This window comes from Tiliqua scincoides, chromosome 6 (genome assembly GCF_035046505.1).
Source record: "Tiliqua scincoides isolate rTilSci1 chromosome 6, rTilSci1.hap2, whole genome shotgun sequence".
Classification (NCBI taxonomy): domain Eukaryota; kingdom Metazoa; phylum Chordata; class Lepidosauria; order Squamata; family Scincidae; genus Tiliqua; species Tiliqua scincoides.
In genome coordinates this window covers 35835919-35856992 of record NC_089826.1, presented here as the reverse complement: position 1 = coordinate 35856992, position 21074 = coordinate 35835919, and the positions used below count along the sequence as shown (strand labels likewise).

At 42.2% G+C, this 21074-nt stretch overlaps 1 pseudogene; it reads left to right on the top strand.

Annotated features, from left to right (window-relative positions):
• The first annotated feature begins 2830 nt into the window (after nt 1-2830).
• Nucleotides 2831-2952, top strand: LOC136656169 (5S ribosomal RNA; annotated as a pseudogene).
• The last annotated feature ends 18122 nt before the right edge of the window (nt 2953-21074 follow it).

Genomic DNA, 21074 nt, shown 5'->3' with positions numbered 1-21074 from the left:
TGTCCGCCCAGTCTTCAGAATGACTCAGAGAGGTGAAAAACTGCCCTCCAGGTGCTTCCCCAGGTTTCAGAATGCTTTATATGGAGTAGGCCATTCTGAAGCCCATAGAGGCAATGGGCAGATGCACATAGCTTCTGTGGGGTTCGGAAAGCCCACTCCGGTCACCTTCAGAAGGAGAAAGTGGTCGAAAAGCATGGATTTGATTACCCAATTTTTGGTATCAGTAAGGGGTCCGAGAACTGATCCCCCACGGATACTGAGGCCCCACCTGTATGAAAGGAGGAAGCATGAATCATGCTGTTTTCTCATCCAGCATGGCTTGTTTGAGTGCATGGCAATTTCTAAAGCCAGAGGGTGGGAACTGAAAACTGAGAACTTGCATGTTGGGACTATACCCCCCTATTAAATATTAATAATAAAAATGATGACATTATTAGTATAATATTAACACTATATTAATGTTAATATTAACATATTATTAACATAATATTAACAATAATGGGCAGGAGGACTGGTCTAGAGGGTAGAGCCTGCGTTAGCCCAAAGATAACATCTGAAAGTCGCCAGTTCGAGGCCACCAGTGGCTCCATGAATGGAGAGACCTTGAAGCAACTGACAGGCTGAGCTGAGTTATTCCACCTGCTCTTTGGTGTGAACAAAGAAGCGTCTTGGCTGCCCTTCAAGTGAGAGGTAAAGGAGCTGCTTGTCAGCCAGTGAGGAAGGCAACTGGGGGCCAGAAGTGAGTCCAAACCGTGAAAGGTCCATCTGAAATGTTGTGCAGTTCTTGAAAGATAGAACCTTTCAGTTATTGTAAAAATCCCCTTGGGGGTTTAGAGATAACCTGCCTATGTGAACTGCCTTGAATAAAGTCAGAGGAGTAATCCGATGACCAGAAAGGTTATTATTATTATTATTATTATTATTATTATTATTATTATTATTATTATTATTATTATTATTATTGTACATTGACAGATTCATTGACAGACTATATTTTAAAGTTCTTAGTGAAAACCAGTAGGAGTACATTCAAAGATAGGATCGTACTAGGTTTTGTTTTTTTTTAAAATTCCTTTCCTTGTTTTCATTTCCATAATGCTTTGAATGACAGCCGCCAAGTGGAACTTTTCTCTGAAAATTTTGGGTTTTATTCCGATTAATGGATTAAACAAATTGAATATCTTCACAGAATCTGGAGTCAACATGCAGTGTGGTGTGTGTGCTTTTATGATGTGTGTGCCCCAGTGTTTCTCAAACTGTGGGTTGGGACCCACCAGGTGAGTCACGAGCAAATTTCAGGAGAGTCATGTAGTACTTAGCTCAGCCACCAATGAAAATGCAGAGCTGAAAATACAGAGCTGAAAATACAGGTTTACATAAAATATTATGTAAATACAGGTTACAGAGCTGCTGGGCAGGGTGGGCTCCCAGTGGGAGAGAGCCGTGGTGCTTTGCTCTGTATAGGTGGGAAGATGGGACACTGGAAAGGCAGGAGGACTATGTGTTTGGAGAAGGATCCAAGTCTGCATTCTACTTTGACTTCTGAGTTGAATGTTTGAATTCTAAGCTATGCAAAATAACAGCACAAGCGTGCTGTGAAATGAGACCTTTGGCTGATTGTGGCTTAGATTTGAAGCCTAGATTGATGATGTCACTTCCAGCCATGACATCACTTCTAGGTTAATGTCAACACGTCTGGTGGGTCCTGACAGATTGTCATTCTGAAGAGTGGATCCCACTGCTAAAATGTTTGAGGACCACTGCTCTAGAATGAACACTTCTTTCACCATTATATGGTATCTTACTTTCCATCCATGACTGCAGAAGCAGGAGGGCAGGCTTGATTATTGAAAACCTCACTTTTGTCATTTGCACCTGTTTCCTGCTAAAGTACCAGTAAGGCTGACTACTTTACCCCCACCATGAAAGGAAACATCAAAAGTCGTACTTTCAACACTAATGCTGCAACCTTATTCACACTTACTTAAGAGTAAGCTCCAATGAACTCAATGGATCTTACTTGTCAATAAACATGACATCATTTTCCAAACGACTGATAAAACCTCTGCCACTTAACAACTCTGCATATGCAGCTGTTGGGGTCATTGCCAATGATATATAAAACTGCAGCCATTTTCCTTCTTACAACTCTTGAAGCAATTCTCTTCTTCCTTCCTCCACTCTAAATGTTCATTTGTTTATACTTCAAGTTCCCTAAAATGAGGATCTATACGTCAGCTAGAATCTATTTCCTCTTTCCTTTTTCTAATTCAATGAAATAAATCTATTAACTGATTCATTTTCTACAGTCTACTAATTACCCATCCCTGGACATTTATGAGAAATGAGGAAAATTCAACCATTAATTTATCATTTTGTATAGTTGATTTTTAATATCACTGTTCAAGAAGTGTCTTTCTCTGTCATAGGGTTTCCATTTGAAGATGCAAGATATGCCTCTGAAAGCTGCTTTTTCATAAGGTATGTCAAAGTAACAGATATTTTTGTATGGATTTCTTTATATAAATGCTCTTTAATGATAATGTGAAACAGACTGTAAGTGTGGACATTACGAATGTTAACTGGCAAGAGCAAGCCAGAAAATAACAAATCCTTTATCCTATATGAAATTTAAGGAGAAAATGGTTATTATCATTATAATTAAAGAAAGGTTAAGTGAAACATAAGATCAGATGTTGTAGTGCCCTTTAAATTTTACTCTTCTCTGACCATAGGTGGACCACTTAGCTGCTTTCCCCTTTTATCTGAATCTTTTCAGGCCTAATGAACACCACAATCACAAAAAAAGTCAAATCTGAAAACCAGTGATGACAACTAAGCAACTGTTACCCTGCACATGCCCAATCTCATCTGATCTTGGAAGTTAAGCAGGGTCAGGCCTGGTTAGTACTTGGATAGGAGACCGCCTGGGAATACTGGGTGCTGTAGGCTTATACCATAGTCTTTCGAAACTGAAGGTTGCCAACCAAGTGAGGGTGGCACCCTGGCAAGGTTTTCACCCTACCATACTGCCCTACTGTCACTGATGGGGGCACTCCTGGGGGCTACCCAGCTGCTCTAATTGGCTGGCCTGCCAGCCACAGAACACATTCAGCACTTGTCTACAGGTGCTTTCTTACTTCACCTCCCCTTGTATCCACTAATCTCATCTCTGCTCTAAGCCATTTCTTTTGTCTCTGCCTCCCAGGCTGCATCTCCGCTGATGCTTCAAGCCCTAACTCTGTTGTTTCTGGGTTGCCTCCAAACCAAACTGAGACACTGTATAGGAAGAGCAGCACTTTGGTTGGCAACCTTCAGTCTCGAAAGACTATGGTATAAGCCTACAGCACCCAGTATTCCCAGGCTGTCTACCATCCAAATACTAACCAGGCCTGACCCTGCTTAGCTTCCGAGATCAGATGAGATTGGGCATGTGCAGGGCAAAAGTTACTGTTTAAGAGGAGCACTAAAGGTTCCATTTACACGTAGCTGCTGACCTCAGCCATTCATGGGTCCTACAACACCTTGTCTCAAGTTGAGCCAGGAAGAAGCAAAGTCATTCCCCTATGTCCATCACAACTACTAGAGAGCCAGGATAGTGTAGTTGTTCAGGAGTTGGATTTAGACCTTGAAGATCCAGGTAGAGGCATAGCTAGGTCATTTGACACCCGGGGCTCATAAATTTTTTTCACCCCATATGACATAATTAATTAATTATCATGAATTAATTAATAAATTCACATTTTTATACCACCCTTCCTCTAAGCAGCTCAGGATGGCGTACATGGTTTCTCCCCTTATTTTGTCTTCACAACAACCCTGTGAGGTAGGTGAGATAGTAATAGTCATGACATGAAATTAATAATAATAATGGCCAGAAAATAAATGCAGTGAATATTTCCCCACAAGCAATGGATGAAATTCTGCATCAAATGGTATATATAACATGATGGTATTATTCCTAAAAGCCATGATTTCCAGAGTTTTGGTCACTAGCATGTCGTCGTCCCCCAGGATGTCTCATTGACCTGTTTTGAGTTAAGGCAGTAGTTCCAAACTTTTTAACACTGGGACCCACTTTTTAGAATGACAATCTGTCCAGGACCCACCAGAAGTGATGTCATGGCTGGAAGTGACATCATCAAGCAAAATAATTATAAATAATTAAATTAAAGAAAAACAGATAATTAAATAAGGGGAAGCCAGCCCTGTTCCACCAAGTGAATTTTCTCTGTAGCCTGCAAGAACACTCCCCCCCCCACACACACACACAAATATCAGTGAGATTTTCAGCCCTCTCCAGTGCCCAGTTCAGTGTAAATTCTTTTATTTCAAGCATATCCCTATCAGGACCCACCTGGCTTTGTAGGTCTAAAAACAAATAAAAATTGACCTTACCAGCTCAAGCCTGTTTTATTCTTTGGGGGGTGCTGCCTTCTGGAGCTTTTGTTGAGCTCCACTTTCATTAGATGAGGACCATGCAGCTAGCCTTGCATTCCCCTTTGCTTGACTCGACCAGGAGCCAAGACATGTTTGCTTACTCACGAGTAAACGCGGCCTTGTGGCTTATTTTCTCTTTCCATAGGGCTCAATACATTCATCTGCTTGGAGTGAGGAACTTCCTTCTTGTGTTTTTTGGGGGGCTGCTTTCATTGGATAGGAACCATTCTGGTGTCATTGGATTCCTCTCCACCTGCCCTTTCTGACAAACTATGGCAAGTTGGCCTGCTCGCGAGTAATGCACGATATGGCTCAGTTTCATTTTCCATAGGGTTCCATGCATTTTTTGGTTTCTGGTTTTTTGGCCATAACTTTTGATAGATTGGAGATACTTCAATACGGTTTTTTGCATTGCATTCCACTGGAAATTCCACATCCAACGGTATATGGCATGATGGGGTTACTCCTAACCTTTGTGATGTTAGTGATGTTGGGGCATTTGTGGTGTGTCACCTCCCCAACGGTGGTACCTGGGGTGGACCACCCCCTGCTAGCTATGCCACTGGATCCAGGTTCAAATCCATGCTCAGCCATGAAGTTTTCTGTGTGACACTGGGTCAGTCAGTATGTCTCAGCTTAACATACCTCATAGGATTGTTATGGGGAGAAAAGGTGGGAAGGAAATATGTACACCACCCTGAAGCCTTTGGAGGAAGCGTGGTATAAAAATGTGAAAAATAAATGAAAGAAATACCACCATCACCTACTCCACAGATGTCACTGTGGAGGAAAGGAGATCCACGCCAGCTTTAAACAAAGAATTGTTATATGTTGTCTTCACACTTTCATTATAGATAGAGGCATTCGCGTTTTGTTAAAAATACAAAGCACTGCATTTTGCGTTTAAAATATCTGAATAAAAACACAAAACACGGCATTGTGGTATTTGAGATATTTTCCAGAAATTAAATTACTTTTCCAGTTAGAAATAATATTGTAGCTGCATCTGCTGACACCGATAACACCTATGGAACCCACCTAGTACACTTTTAAAGTGTTTAAAATTCATATAAATGTGAACCTGAAATGAGAATTTGGAATAAAAACACACAACACCGCTTTCTGCCTTGTTCATATTTTACAAATCACAAAATCTGTGAAAAAATAAAACCATTTTTCAAACACTCCTGATTTAAGAGCTTCCGCTTACATTTATTCAAAAACAAAAATAATTTTTGGGGGGTTTGGAATGATTCACATTGCTGCCCCGTGGGGTGCGGGGTGGGTGGGTATTTGTCTTGTTTACTTTTTCCAAACACTCTCTGGTGTCCTAGTTCATTTTGACCCACTCTGAAAAGGAAGAGAATGAAGTAACAGTACGTTTGCTGTTGCAAGAACTTCAAGTGTCTCTCCCAAGTCTATTGAACTTTTAAAAATGTCAATTAAAAGTTCACTGCTTGTTCGTTTCTGAATCCTTGGATACAGGGCATTATGTCTTGTGTGCTTCGTGTGTTTATCAACTTTTATAACCAATTTTCTTTTTATCTCTCCCTGTCTAGAGTTGTCTTTGATTTCTTTGAAATGTTGAAACCAGGTTTACGGTATAAAATTAGAAGCATTTATAAATAATAGGCGGTCAAACTTGAATCTTTGCATTCCCGCCCAGTTTATATTATAGTACCATCATGGGGAATGCCAGGTTGCTAGGGGCCCTGGGGCAAAACCTGCACTGACCCCCTTCACAACCCCTGCCTTCCCCCTGATAATGCACTGGACACTAACTCTGCCGCTGATACTGAGGGATCATCATAAGAACATAAGAGCCCAGCTAGATCAGGCCAGAGGCCCATGTAGTCCAGCTTCCTGTATCTCACAGTGGCCCACCAGATGACTCAGGGAGCACACAAGACAACGATACCTGCTTTCTGGTGCCATTCTCTTGTACCTGGCATTCTGAGGTAGCTTACTTCCAAAACCAGGAGGATGCACATACCCATCATGGCTTGTAACCTGTGATGGACTTATCCTCCAGAAATTTGTCCAATCCCCTTTTAAAGGCATCTAAGTCAAACGCCATCAACCACATCCTGCAGCAAGGAGTTCCACAGACTAATTACACACTGGATAAAGAAATGTTTTCTTTTGTCTGTTCTAACTATCCCAACACTCAATTTTAGTGGATGTCCCCTGGTTCTGGTGTTGTGTGAGAGGAAAAAGAACATCTCTCTATCCACCCTATCCATCCCCTGCATAATTTTGTATGTCTCAATCATGTCCCCCCTCAGGCATCTCTTTTCTATACTGAAGAGCCCCAAACACTGTAGCCTTTCACTATTCTGACCTGGTGGGTTTTAGGTACATGGCCAATGCTGGATCTGACGCCTGATCTTGTGTGTCCATGCAGTGAATACTTCTACTCTTCTGCTGACATTTTTTGCTGACATTGAACTGATTTTCAAGTAAGAAATGGTAAAGTCTGAGGGAGCTCTTACATCCCCTGGGACAATAGCACGCAAGGCAACAATAAAAATAAAAAAGACCTGTATGAGCCAATGTGACAAGTTGTGTGGTGGAGATGTTTGTAAACTCGTCTTCTAAAAAAATTCAGTACTGGCACTTTGAAGATAGTTTTGATTTTTGTTTATTGCACCAGCAGCATATATTGAACTCCCTGTGGAGATTTCTATGCAATGTGGAGATGACACGTGTAGGACGTTAACCACATCATCTGACCCAATGCGTGTTTGATTGCTTTTGGTTTTTTAAGTGCAAATCACAGCTGTGGGGATCCCAGGTGGATTGTGTCTCCAGATCAGAGCCTACCCAAGATAGCGGTTACAAGGGACCGCCACAGGGACAAATGGTTAAAACCCCAACTCCCCACTCTTTCTCAATTATCTGTGCTATGCAAAATAGCTAGTGTGGGTCTGAGGAGACCCATAGGTGACCAGAAGCCCTACTGAAAGCCAAGTAATTTTTTTTTAAATTTATCTTTTGCTGGTCTTCTGGCCGCCCTCCCCCATCATAACATGCTGTGTGCATTCCATTGGCATGGGTACATGCTGTGGAGTGGCAGGGGAGAGGATTGGACTGTTAATGTTCTTACAGCCCAATCTGCCACACCTAGATTGGGTTGCAAGAACATTAGCAAATAGCCCAATTCAATTTCCTGCCACTCCAAAGCATGCAGATATGTGTTCCACCAGCATAATGCACTCTTAGAATTGGGCTCTACATTTTTTATGACATAGAAATGGAAACAAAATTCCTTCTGTGGCATCTGTCCTTGATCACTAATAAACTAACAGCCCAATCCTAACCCGTGCTGGAACAAGCAGGCCAGCAGGGAATTGATTCCCCTTACCCAGGTAACGCAGGGTAACGCTATGTCATGAAAAATGTCAGGCAGTAACCTGAATGGGGCTACTCAGATCTGTGCCACCTAAAGAGGTGGCACAGATCTGATCAGCCCAGTGCTAGGCTGGGCTTCCAGAGAGGGGAGTTGAGATCCAGCCTAAGTACTGGATCCTGACTCCACCCCCCTCCCAGGTCCTTCCCAGACCCCCCTGCCAGTGTCCTGCCTCCGGCACAAACTCACCTGTCCCAGGGCTTGCTCCAGTGCAGTGAGGCCGGCATACATCTTTGCGCTGCCCTTCCTGATTCCTGAGTCATTGTAGATGGGCCTTATGTTTGTGACACTCCTCAGCTGGTGACTCAGCAAACTTGCGCCATCTCCCGGGTGTTGTAAAGCACATTCATGTCACCTTGGGAGTCAGGTAGGCCAGTACAAGGATGAGCACATGCCTCCCTGCAGTGGATCTGGACCAGTGAAGGGTTAGTTCATGCTGGCTTAAGGAGACCATAAGCCTTGGAGATGGTGGCTTGGTAGGGTAGAACGGGGGTGTTTCTGGGTGGCGAAAGGGCAGAGGAGAGTGGGCTGGTGGGCAGATGGGGCCTGGGAGGGGTGGGACTATCTTGGGTAACTTAGACTAGATCCTAACATCCTCCTGGCCACTCAGGCATTATACCAGGCTGCCTGGATCTGAATAGCACAACAGGGTGGCTGGAGCATGACATGGTTTAAGGCAGGGGTCTCCAAACCTTTCAGCCCCAGGGCCATATCAACATGGTATTGAGGGCCGGATGTGGCCCATGAGCTGGGGTTTGGAGACCCCTGGTTTAAGGGGATAAATATCCCCTTACTCCGAGTTGCACACAGAGCAGGCTAGGATTGGGCAGTAAGATGTAATTATTAAATTAACTGAAAGGCAGGAGAGGGAAAGGGATAACATCTGAACTTGGACAACAGAAGAAGGAAAGAGAATGAAAGAGTAAATGAAAACATGACATCTGGGTGTTTTTGTTTTATTTGTTGAGTTGCCTTCAGAGAATTTGACAGAAAATAGAGCAGTGTCATAAGGATGGGGAATTGCAACTGCCACTCCAAAATGACTTAAGATGTGATGATAAAAATGGCAGTTTATGGTAACTTGCTCTACTTTTCCACAGAAGTAACTCTGTATAAATGGATACTGATGCTTGGAGGGGAAAAAATGCATTGCCCGTGTAAGCTGTACTGGCAGGCAAAAATAGAAGTAGTATAGAACTACAGACTGCTACATGGAAGAAACAGAAGATTACAATGTCTTATCACTTTAACCAACTATGCCTCTAGACATTTACAACTGGTAGGTAGATTTCAGATGCTCAGTTTAACCTCTACCGATTTTTCTGGATGTGTGTGGGGGGAAAAGGATAGATAACAGAGGATTACATGTATACTTCTAAAGCAAGACGTCTTGAAAGTAGGCAAGACTTCTGAATGAAGAAAACTGTACAACTGTAGAGTTTTCCATTTTCTGTAGTTCCAGGTCTCCCATAAGTTTGTTTTTCTTCTTATCTTACTTTGTTAAAATCCAAAAGCTCATTCAACTTGGACTATAGACAACACTAATCCTCAGAGCACAGGCTCCCTTCCCTGAAAGCCATAATTTCAAGAGCTTACTTCAAGAGTAAGAGCAAACAACCTCTCGGAGTTATGTTAATTGCTCAGAGTAGCTCACTATCTGTGAAAGAGAGGACAACATTGTGAAGACATCTTAACATTGGCTTAGAAAAGACTCCACTTTTTGATGAATCAAATGCATTTTAAAGCACTCCAGAAACAAACGCCCACGCACAAAAATATATACATAAAAACAGGGAAAAATTAAAAGCAATTGATCCAACTTCAGTGTTATCCGCCACTTTAAACCCGAGTCTCTGGCAGCACAAACAGAAAAAATAAAGGACCGTGCATGGCAAAGCAGCTTGGAAAAGCAGCTACTGAAGCTGTGGTAAAAGGAGAATTTAAATATTAATTAAGTCACTTCAAATAGTGTGAAAATAATAACAAAACCGCCTGCAAGAGGAGGACAAATGGAAAACTCGTAATGTTTTCACTGTAGATAGAGGGGTACAGTCTGAAAGGCATGCTTAGGCATCTAAATCCCATTGATAAGAAATGAGAGTTTTCAATATCTTTTGCCTTTGAAAAGTTAGTATAGAAAAGGAAGCCCATTAAGCAAAGCAATTAAAAAAATTTGCTCTCATTTTTTAACTCTATTTTTTATGGAAATATCTTCCTTTTTCATCACATCAATGCAGTGTGTTATTAATGCAAACTTACATTTTAAATAATAATACTGCTTTTACCCACCCACCCCCCACCATTTCAAGTGGAATGAAAGGGGTGGAAAGGTTAAGGAATAAGCAAGTAGAACAGAAGGAACTGGAAACTTCTGAATGAATGAATTGTGCACATGCAGTGATCTGGGAAAATTCAAGAAAACAAATGGAAGCTAGAGGACCACTGATAGCACAAAAAAGACCAGACAACTTGGGACCCTAAAATCTAGGGAGGTACTTACCCAGATGATGGTTGTGTCCACTGGCACTGCACCAGTAGGGAGGTAGGGAGACTGGGAAGAGTCTACCACCATCTTTTAGGAGCCTGGAGTCACATGATGCAATTATGGCTATAGTTACAAGTGACAGTACTGGATCTGTCAGTCTATTTAGATTTAATATCATTAAGGCAATAATAACCATGTATCAATCTGATTTGGTTGCTTCTATGAGAACCATTACAGCCGAAATGCAATATATGGATAATGTAAAATTAATGTAAAAGTTCTGTGATCCACAAAGAACCAAACCTAAATTGTGTTTCTCAATATCACAAAGTTGAGAACCACTGATGTATATTTATGCTCTCTGTTCTCAGGCCAAGTAAACATGTATAGCCTATATATAGCCTACTTAATTAGAAGCAAATCACATTAAAATTAATGAGGCTTGTTTAATGTAGGCATGGTTTACATTACATTTTACATACACAATATATGTAATATGCTATTGTATTATATATGTAATGTGTATCACATAGTTACAAAATAGGCAATGCAATATATAGTATTATGTGACAGATTGTAGTCATATATTTTCTGGTCTAATGAGAAGTTCTAATTCAGAACTGAATTTTAAGTATTCAGCAGGTACACACCACTGGTTTAAAATCATAAACACTGGTTTGAAAAGCACTAGAAGAGAAGAACAGAGTGACCAGATACAATGGAGGACAGTGCGCCTCTAGTTTTAACCAGCGTATAGAAGAGGGAATTTGGGCAGGTGCAGCTTTTTAAACTCTTCCAAGTTGAACTGCACATTCCCAAATTCCCTCCTTTATACAAGGTATAGGCATCCTTTCCTCCATTGTATCTGGTCATTCTGAGTAAAAATGATGCAGTAATTTTTCCAACTTTCATTTTTATTTCATTTTATTTAAGATCCAATCTTATGCACACTTCCTTGGAAGTAAGCCCCATTGATAACAAAGGGACTTAATTCTGAGTAGGCATGCATAGGCCTACTCAGTTCAGTGTCTGAACTGAGGCAAACATTTGGAATATCACAATGAGATTCAGTTCATGCAAGTCCATGAACCTTCTAGGTCAGTGGTTCCCAAACTTTTTAGCACCAGAACCCACTTTTTAAAACAACATTCTATTGGAACCCCTTAGCTTTACAAGAGGTTTATTGGATTGAGACCATTCTGGTGACCTTTGTGCCTTCGCTTGGCCTTCAGTAAGATCCAAGTCATGGTCACCTACTCATGGGTAATGCACACATGTGGCTCAATTTCACTTTCCATAAGATTCAATACATTTTCCTGGCAGCATGGCGGGGAGGGAGAGACTACCTTCTTGAGCGTTTGTTGGGGCCTGCGCCATTGGATTGGGACTATTCTGGTGGTGTTGCCCTTCAAAGTGGTCCAAGGCACAGTCACCTACTCCTGGGGAAACATGCACATGTTACTCCATTTCTGTTTTCATAGGGCTCAATACATTTTCTTGTCAGTTTCACGACTCATCAAAAATCGAATTGTGACTCAGTGGTGGGTCCTGACCTATAATTTGGGAACCACTGTTCTAGATGTAAATGTATGCTCAGGCTCTTTGTGCAGTGGTGGCAGACAAGTGAAAAGAAAAGAAAAGGTATGTATAAATAGAACATTCATGATGAATGAAGCAGGAAAATAAGCAAAAGCAAAGGAAAAAAAAAACCATTAAGCAAACAAGAAAAGCTGGACACAAGACATTGACATGTTTAAAAACAACTTGAGAAACACGCGCACAAATAAGTAGCAGTGATAAAACTGTGCTGAAGAAAAGAGAGTGATGTATGTAAAATGTGTTGCATTTAGAAATGCAAATGCAGTGGCCAAAAAAAGCTCAAAATTGCTACTGTCTCAGATGTCTCCCAAACAGTGGATGCCACTGAATCCTATGGTCCATAAGATTCACAAATACAAATACTGGAAGCCTCCAGATATTTATTCTCAACAGTTGCACTGAAACACTAACAGCAGCAGCGGATCTAGGACTGGGCAAAATGCCCTGGATGCTCCAGGACCACGTGGGAAGCCTTGTGAGGCTTCAGACGCAATCGGAAACAGTACTTCCGGTTTTCTGAAAGTACTGTTTAAGACCGCGGGGAAGCCTCAGAACACCCCCAGCCAGTCCTAGAGTCACGCAAGGCAAGAATGGGGGGGGGGACATAGCAGACTTTTGCCTTGAGCTTGGTGATGGGTAAGTCCGTTACTGATAAACACCGTTATGTATCTGGTCTGCAAAATGTGTAATATCCCTTCAGTGCAGGTATACTTGCTACAAAACACAGTGGGCCCTCAGTATCCACAGGGGATATGTTCCAGACCCCCCTCTCCTGTAGATACCAAAATCCACAGATGCTGAAATCCATAGGGGCCAAGGTCGCAATGCTCTGAAGGCGAGGAGGAGGGCCTGCTTTACACCAGCGACCAGGTACCTGAAGAAACTTAGCGTTTTGCCCCCCTCTCCATGACGCCAATAGTTCTGCCTGAATCTGTTGCCTGCACATTATCTTCAACCATCCATATTTTCCTAAGCCTTTTGGATATTAACTTCCTGATCAACTATTTTCAAACTCAGGTAGAGTAAAGCGTATGGTTTCCAATCATCTGAGGTATGTTCAGAAAGCTTCTCACTTTCAGTCTCTTGTGTGTTTCGCCTGAGGACTTTTCCAGATCACTCATACAAAGTAATGGCAACAAAATCTCCTTAAGGCTATACTTGGGCTATTGCCGATCCAGTGATGCATGCATGATATTAAGAATCATATTCTAGTATTTTAAGAACCCTTTTGTTTAAGAGATAAGATGCTTCGAAAAACATTCATTTTCCTCAGAAAGTATAAAAATAGTGATAGTGAGCTAAGGCACATGCCTTCACATCTACACCTTATAAACAGTAATCACATTATACCAGAAGTTCCTAAACTTTACAGGAACGTTGGGACTGTTTTACGTTTTGGGGGGGGCAGCAGCAATGGCACTTCCACGATTGTGCAGCTGCCACAAAAAGGGGTTTTTGACATACTTTTTCATGAAGAAAACCGGAAGAGGGTCGCGATCACATCAGGAAGCTGAGGCAGGGGAGGACGCATAGGGGACTGTGGGCTCCCTGCATCCTCCAGAGGGCCATAGCGACCCCCTTTAAAGTTAAAAATTATTTTGCAGTGGTGGCATGATTGCAAAAGTGCTGCCGCTGCCATCACAATGTCACCACCCCTTTAAGGGGGTAGCGACCATTTGCAGCTGGCTAGGGCATCATGACACCCTAGTTTGGGAACCTCTGTATTATACAGTCCCACATATTGTACTTGCTTGCAACTTAATGTCAAACCAAATGTGCACTTATCCCATGGGAAAAACCCCTTGAGTTGCATCTGTGTGTTTCCCACTCATATGGAATTTGCAACCACCACAATCCAGAGATTTCTTTGTGGCACAAACAATGCTAGGCCCTCTTGCTATGCTGCTAATAATCCTAGGCATATTTCTGGGTCTGCAGAAATCTTCGCAGCACTTGCCCTCCAAAAGAATGGGGGGCTTCCTTCCCGGCTTTGCTCTTCTCAGGGCAGAATATTTTCTGGTTCAGAAGCCCATTGAATTGCAGCAGACTAAATACATCACCTATGGCATTGTAGGACTCATCCTACAATGATGGTTTTGGCAGCAGGGAGGCAGACTCACCTGAGTCAACAAGCAGAAGGCTGAGAACCACTTCTTCCTTGCCACCTGGTTCTCCCTCCATGTCCTTCAATGTGGCAGTATGACTCCTCCACTGTATCATCCCGAGCTACTGAGATAGGAAATGAGCATCCTATGGTCAGTGCAGAGGAACTAGTATAGGATGCCAAAGAAGGGCCAGACTGTTTTGGAGCTCCCAGAATGATTGTTGCCCTCTGTGATCAGACTGTAGTTTCAAGGAAGTTCCTTGGCTTTACTCCTGTATGCCTCCAGGTTCTGTGTCCTCCATCTTACTGCTCCACACTGCAGTAACTTTTGGTGAGAGCTGCCTGGACCATGTCCTCCTGCCAGATTTTTATAAACACTCTTAGCTGCTCCTTCATCCCAGAAGGGCTCCTTCGACAGTAAAGAAGCACCCCACTGTGGAGAGGAGTGTCTTGAGTAGCTTCATTCATGGAACTATTACTTTCCTCCATCTTCATCCAAATCAAGGGTGAAGATCAACAGCACAAGCCCATGTTCTCAGATCTGAATTTCAGGTCTGCTTTCACATCTTTTTCTCCACAAATGATGGTGTGTTTCCACCATCACAACCATCACAAATGACCATCACAAATGACATCACAAATGATGATGGTTTGTGATCACCACAAATGATGGTGTGTTTTCTACTCACCACAAGGCAGAGATGTCTGCCTTTTAAAGCTGAAACTAGCAAGGGTAGGAACTGTGATGAAGAAGAGCCTCCCTAGGAGGGCAGTCTAGGACACCATCTCAGCTCCCAAATTCACAGATATTAGAATCACTTGGGTTTAGCAACCACATGTTCAAAAACTCATGTGGAAAAAACCTGAACTCACAGTTTTGGATGGTGATTAGTGGCAAAGAGATACTTTGGTATTTTGTTGCATGAAACCAGTGGGATAAGGAAACCCATGTAAGTGTTGCTTGATCCATGGGAAATGCCTATTCCTACGTGGATGTCTTTGTCCTGCCAGGTGATGCTGAGGATGCGTTGGAGGTAGCGCATGTGGAAAGCATATGTGGAATTCCTCTCCTGTTGTGAGCGAAGAGTCCATGACAACACAATCCAACACAGACAACACAGTCCTGCAACGAGCTGGAATCCCTAACATGTATGCACTGCTGAAACAGAGATGCCTGTGTTGGCTTGGTCATGTCGTGAGAATGGGTGATGGCCGGATCCCAGAGGATCTCCTCTATGGAGAACTCGTGCAGGGAAAGCACCCTACAGGTAGACCACAGCTGCGATACTAGGACAGCTGCAAGAGGGATCTGAAGGCCTTAGGAATGGACCTCAACAGGTGGGAAACCTTGGCCTCTGAGCATCCAGCTTGGAGGCAGGCTGTGCAGCATGGCCTCTCACTGTTTGAAGAGGCATTTGTCCAACAGAATGAGGCAAAAAGGCAAAGAAGGAAGGCCCACAGCCAGGGAGACACACCAGGGACAGACTACATTTGCTCCCAGTGTGGAAGGGATTGTCACTCCCAAATCGGCCTCTTCAGCCACACTAGATGCTGTTCCAGAACCACTTTTCAGAGCACGATACCATAGTCTCCCAAGACAGAAGGATGCCAATGATGTGGATTTCTCCATATGGTTTTAGCCTTAAGTCTTCCAATCCCAACAAACAGAAGTTTCAACAACGGCTCAATGGTGATAGGATGTTATAAAAGCAAGGTGCCTTAAATGATGGAGCTACTCTTGCTGCTCTGTAATATTGTCTTTGGATTTATGTACACGCTGATAAATCGAGGTAGTAGATCATGAGGTTAGTCCTCCTAACCATTCCTAGGAATGTGCTCACATAGATGAATGTATTGTGACAACCAACATATAATCACAGTAGTTAAAAAAAATAAAAATTAAAACAAGTGCTGCTGCAATCATGGGAATTTCTGCTGATTAGATTTAGTATCACCTGTTGGTCCTGATCACTCCGATTTTGGGTTCTCAAATCTCAAGTATAGAGATTTGAGAACCCAAAATCGGAGTGATCAGGACCATCTAGCTAGATAGGTATGGATTTGTGATGAGAATATGAATGGGGGGAAAAACAGAAATTCGCTTAACACCTACAATTTCAAATGACTGCTTTACCCTGCATAAAACTCAGTACAACATAGCTATGTAAATTAAAAACCATTGGAAAAGAAAACCACAATTTTACATGTGTCATACAGGAGTATGAAAGGTATTTTGCAGCACCAGTGTGGAGGGGAAAAAATTAAGTCGTTGAAATGCTGGAAAATGGTTTTAATTTAGTTGAGATCCATATCATCAAAAGAGTCGCCTATTGTGTGGAGTGACGAATATGTCAAAAGTTACCATTGCCACAGAGAATATCCATCCTGACCTTTTGTATCAGCCTGGCTCACTCTGGAAAATTTAAATCCTACTGTAAATGCAGATAATTTGTTTCTCCTTTGTAGTGCTGTGACTGGTATATTTGGCTGGGAGGCTGAATGCTGGGCTGCACAAATTGTTCAGGGGGGGAGAGGAGAGGAGACAGGTCTGAACATTGTGAGCTTGGAACATCTGTGGCTGTTGCCCAAACTAAATTTTCTAATCAGTTTAAATATCAAGCAGGATGCCCAGCCTGTACTCTTCTTCATCACAGCATAATATTTTATGATCGGTTTTACGTCCTGTGTGCTGAGTGTTTCCTCCTCTCTATATGCATTTGGGATTGACTGAAGAGGTGATGTATGATTGAGTGTGCAAACCAGGGAACATAGCATGTAAAACTGTTCATAAAATATTACATTATAATGAGGAAGTTCATTTAGGCTTCTTTTAAGGAAATCTAGCTTAACCGAACAACTCATTGGCCAGAAGACCAGAATTATTATAAGTGGGGCAGTTTAAATGCTTTTGTTTTGTTTTTAAACAAAGTTTGTGACCAGATCTCTCCTTCTACAGCAGATAGATAAGATGTGTCCATCCCCCCCCCCCCCCAGAATGAGGGACAGGAAGAAGATCAGAACATATGAAGCTCTTCCATGCTCTCAAACTATTAGTCCGTCTAGCCCTGTACTGTTTATCAGGCATTAGCTCTTCAAATTCTCAGAACGACATATTTTTCTTGGCACAGCTGAGAGACCTTACAAGCACTTAGATAGCTAAATGGAAGCACCTACCAGGATAACTAAATGGAAGTTCCATATTTAGAGGTAATATGTCTCTAATTGCACTCTATATAGTAATACCTTCCATAATACTGCTTCCTTTAGTGCTGTTTCGCTAGAGCGCTCTTCATCCTGGAATATTGAATGAAAGGTATTGTAGCCAATGGGAACAGTGCATTGAGATCAATCAGCACCAGTTTGATATTTCCCATAGTGCTGCTTCACACAGCACTTGACTTTCAGGGAAAGTATCCCTTGCCCCATTAGAGGTATTGCTGTTACCGGGACAGGTAATGCAGGAGTTCCTGGAGGCACATTGCTTTCCGCGTTGCGACTGGGATTCTGGGCTGAGCAAATCAGCAATGATAAAATATGACATACACATTCACTACATTTGTCCATCTGCATGGGGCTTTACAACATTCACAGGTGAATCCTGACTAAATATCTATGCTATGATGCGGTGGGGCCTGGATAGCCTCGTTGCATCCTAAGTGCAGAGTTACCACTCTGGCGGCCTCCCTTTGTCCTGGAATAAGCCCCGGCAGTGGTCATGGGGTTACTCAGATCCGCACCAGCAAGACCTCTGGTGCAAGTCCAAGCAGCTCTGTGTAGGTGAATCAGGTTCCGGAAGGGGGATTTGATCCAGCAGGAGCCTCTGTCGCTATCCCAAGATAGGGCAGCCCCATATAGGTGGACTGGTGATCTGGATCAATAAATAGCAACTTCCACTATTCAAAACTCAGTGACAGCAATAGTTTTACTAGAACATGCTGGTTCTTCCATGTCTACTCTCTCACAGTTCTCTCTCAGATGTATTTCCCTGGCATTAGTCCATAGGTCAAATGTGGGTCCAATTTAAAACAGCCAATTATTTGCCAATGACATTGGTCAAAGCAGATTTTCTGTTGAGAAATCCAAACAGCAGTACTGGAAACTTGTGGTTTCTTTGCAATTGCCTTAATCTGTGTCACAGCTGGGGCTGCCCTCAATGAGTAAATGAGTGGGAGCCTTATGCGACTGAGGAGAGAATCATATAAGATGTAATTCTTAATTATAAAATCATTTGTGCTAGGGTAAATCAGGACAAACGCCAATGAGTTTGTTCGTCGGGGTTACAGAAGTATAAAAAATAGTGTAAATGCAATCAGATTGCACATTGAGCTTAAATTGGTTTTATAACAAGGCCTTCCGGCAGAATAAAATAATATTAATGCAAATAGGTCTGTTAGGGCAATATTAATAAAAATATAAGCAGTGGACTCAAAAGTCTCTGCAGATAGGGATGTGAGCCTATAGTAAGGACAATGACAATATGGACAAGGCTATTTCACCACATCAGGATCACAATCATGACTCTAATAAAAAGGGTCGTCATTTTAAATGGTTGGCTCCATTTGCTACATGTGTATGTTGAAGCAGTAAATATTCAATTTCATCTGCGCAGTAGCTCTTTTCAGATTGCCAAAAATTGCATGATTTTACTAGTTGCCTGTTCTATGATTGTTTTAGTGTAGTTGTTAGCCAAGTGGTGGGAGAATTCCATTAGAGGTACACAATATCTTGAACTATCTGCCTAGATACAGATAGATACCTGCATTTTGTATCAACAGATTTATTTGCTTCTGTGATTTGTACTCATGGTGTGAACCTCTGGATTCAGGGTTCAACATAGCATGGATGAATCTTCTCCACGTTCACAGATGCCCTCTGCAGACAAGTCACAAATGCACAGAAGTCTGTAGATATAGCCAGCATCTCTGTGGAAGTCTTGGCTTACCATCATGTTCCGCTTCCTCCCCCCCTTACTTGCAGGCATCTGCACAAGGACTGCGTCAATTGCAAATGGCATGTGCACACAAAGATAACTGTGAGGTTTTTTTAAAATTATGTCGGGGGGGGGGGGGTGAGAGAGAGAATGTGTGTTCCAGAGACTGAGCTTGCTTGCTTGCTTGCTTGCTTGCTTGCTTTATTTATTTATTTATTTATTTATTTATTTATTTATTTATTTATGGAGGGGAGGAGAGAGAGTGTTTCAGAGATTGAGCTTAAGGGGGCAGGGAGGAGGGAGTGTATTGCCTCCCCTGGCCTGGACCTCACTGCATATCTGTCTTGCATGCATGAGAAGGGCCACTTTTCAGTCCAAAACACACTGCGTGGAAAACCGCACTGTAGCTCACACAGCTGCACAGGCCCTTTCCCATTTCTGCCCTTGACCCATAGGGTCAAGGCTTAATTAAGTTTGGCGTAATTCTCCTGCCTTTCTTCATGTCTGGGGAGGGACAAAAGTGCTTCCCCATCGATTCCTTGTGGGACAAGTAGCATTCTTGGCAAACTACAGGGACATGATAATCAAGTATCAGACTGCCACTTTTGTTTATTTTACCAAGAATATGTGTATAATGCATGTACACCATGCACAACAGACATGAGATGCTCATATATTTTCTTGCATTGGTGGCGTATCTATGTGCAAAAAGTATAATAATCATTTGCCATTACGTACTACATGCTTATCTGGGACAGCTGCTTATGTTACAGCCAAATAGGCAGATTCACGACCCAATCAAAGTATAGTAAAAGTTAAGTAAAAGCAGATCTGACCAATAAGAGACAGCCTGGAAATCAGTGCAATATCTGCTTCTTCTTAGGGAAATGGGGAAACACAAATGTAAAAATTAGTCCTTGCAGCTGAGCATGACAAAACCTCTACAGACTTTAGCTTCAATGGATGGATATGCCTGAGTGACGAGCAATTGTTGGCCATAGATGAGCAATAAGTAAGGCTTATCTTTTATTTTAGACAAAAGGAGTTGCTATTAATTTCTTCTGCATTAAGAGGACTGCGCTGTTCTTCGTAGGAAGACTTTCTTTTAAATGTTAGAACTTTTATGAAAAGAAAATTAATGCTATCTTTATGAAGATTATTTGAAAAGTAAATTGCATAAGAAAATATCAGACTTATAAGAAAAGAAAGTTAATGCTGGGAAGTGGAATGAGGAAATCTTTTCTGACTTACCAGAATATATTTGCTTGGGGAAACTTTGGAAGGAGTACTAGCTGCTAAGATTACACATGCAATGTTACTCAGACCCATAAAGGAAAACTTTTTTTTTGGTCTTTTTTTACTTTGATTTTAAGGAAAGTACCAGAAAGTAATATTAGCAGTTAAAAAAGAAATGCACTTAGAAGGAACCCAGTGGCTACAGATAGATTTGAGAGTGCTATCAGATGGATATGTTACTACAGGTACTGGCCATGTGTGGGATTTAGGCAATGTGCAGTCCAGGACCAGAGAGGCACAGCCACATGAATACACACACAATCCCTCCCTCCCCCCTTAAGCTCAGTCTCTGTCAGTGGATCTTACTTTCCCTGAAACACACTCCCCCCCCGAAATAAATTTTTAAAAAGTTCACCACCCCCATTCAGAACTAGAGGCACAACTCAGTAACATTCCCCCTCCCCGAGGCAGCTCAATAACTGCCTCCCCTGGAGCTTCAGACAGCCGGGTTCCTTCATGCAGACAATTTACTGTTTTAATGGCTTTTTCAAACAGAACTGAGGAAACTCTGCCTGCTGCCTCCCCAGTGATTGCTGATGCAGGCACCCTGCCTATTTTTCATTGGAAGTCAACAATTAATGCAGCGAATCAGCTGCTAGCTGCTTCCCTGTGTCTGTGTGTACACTGCTTAACTCATTGAAAATGCTGAAGAAGAAAGGAGCAGGAGTGAAAAGGCAAATTACTTTTTTAAAAACTTGATGGGTCCATTGAGGCTTTGCCTCCCCTGCCTCCCCTGACTTCACACCCCTGGATTTAGGTGCCCTACCTTTTAACTATTCTCATTTTTGTAAGGACTTCAGTTCATGTTATT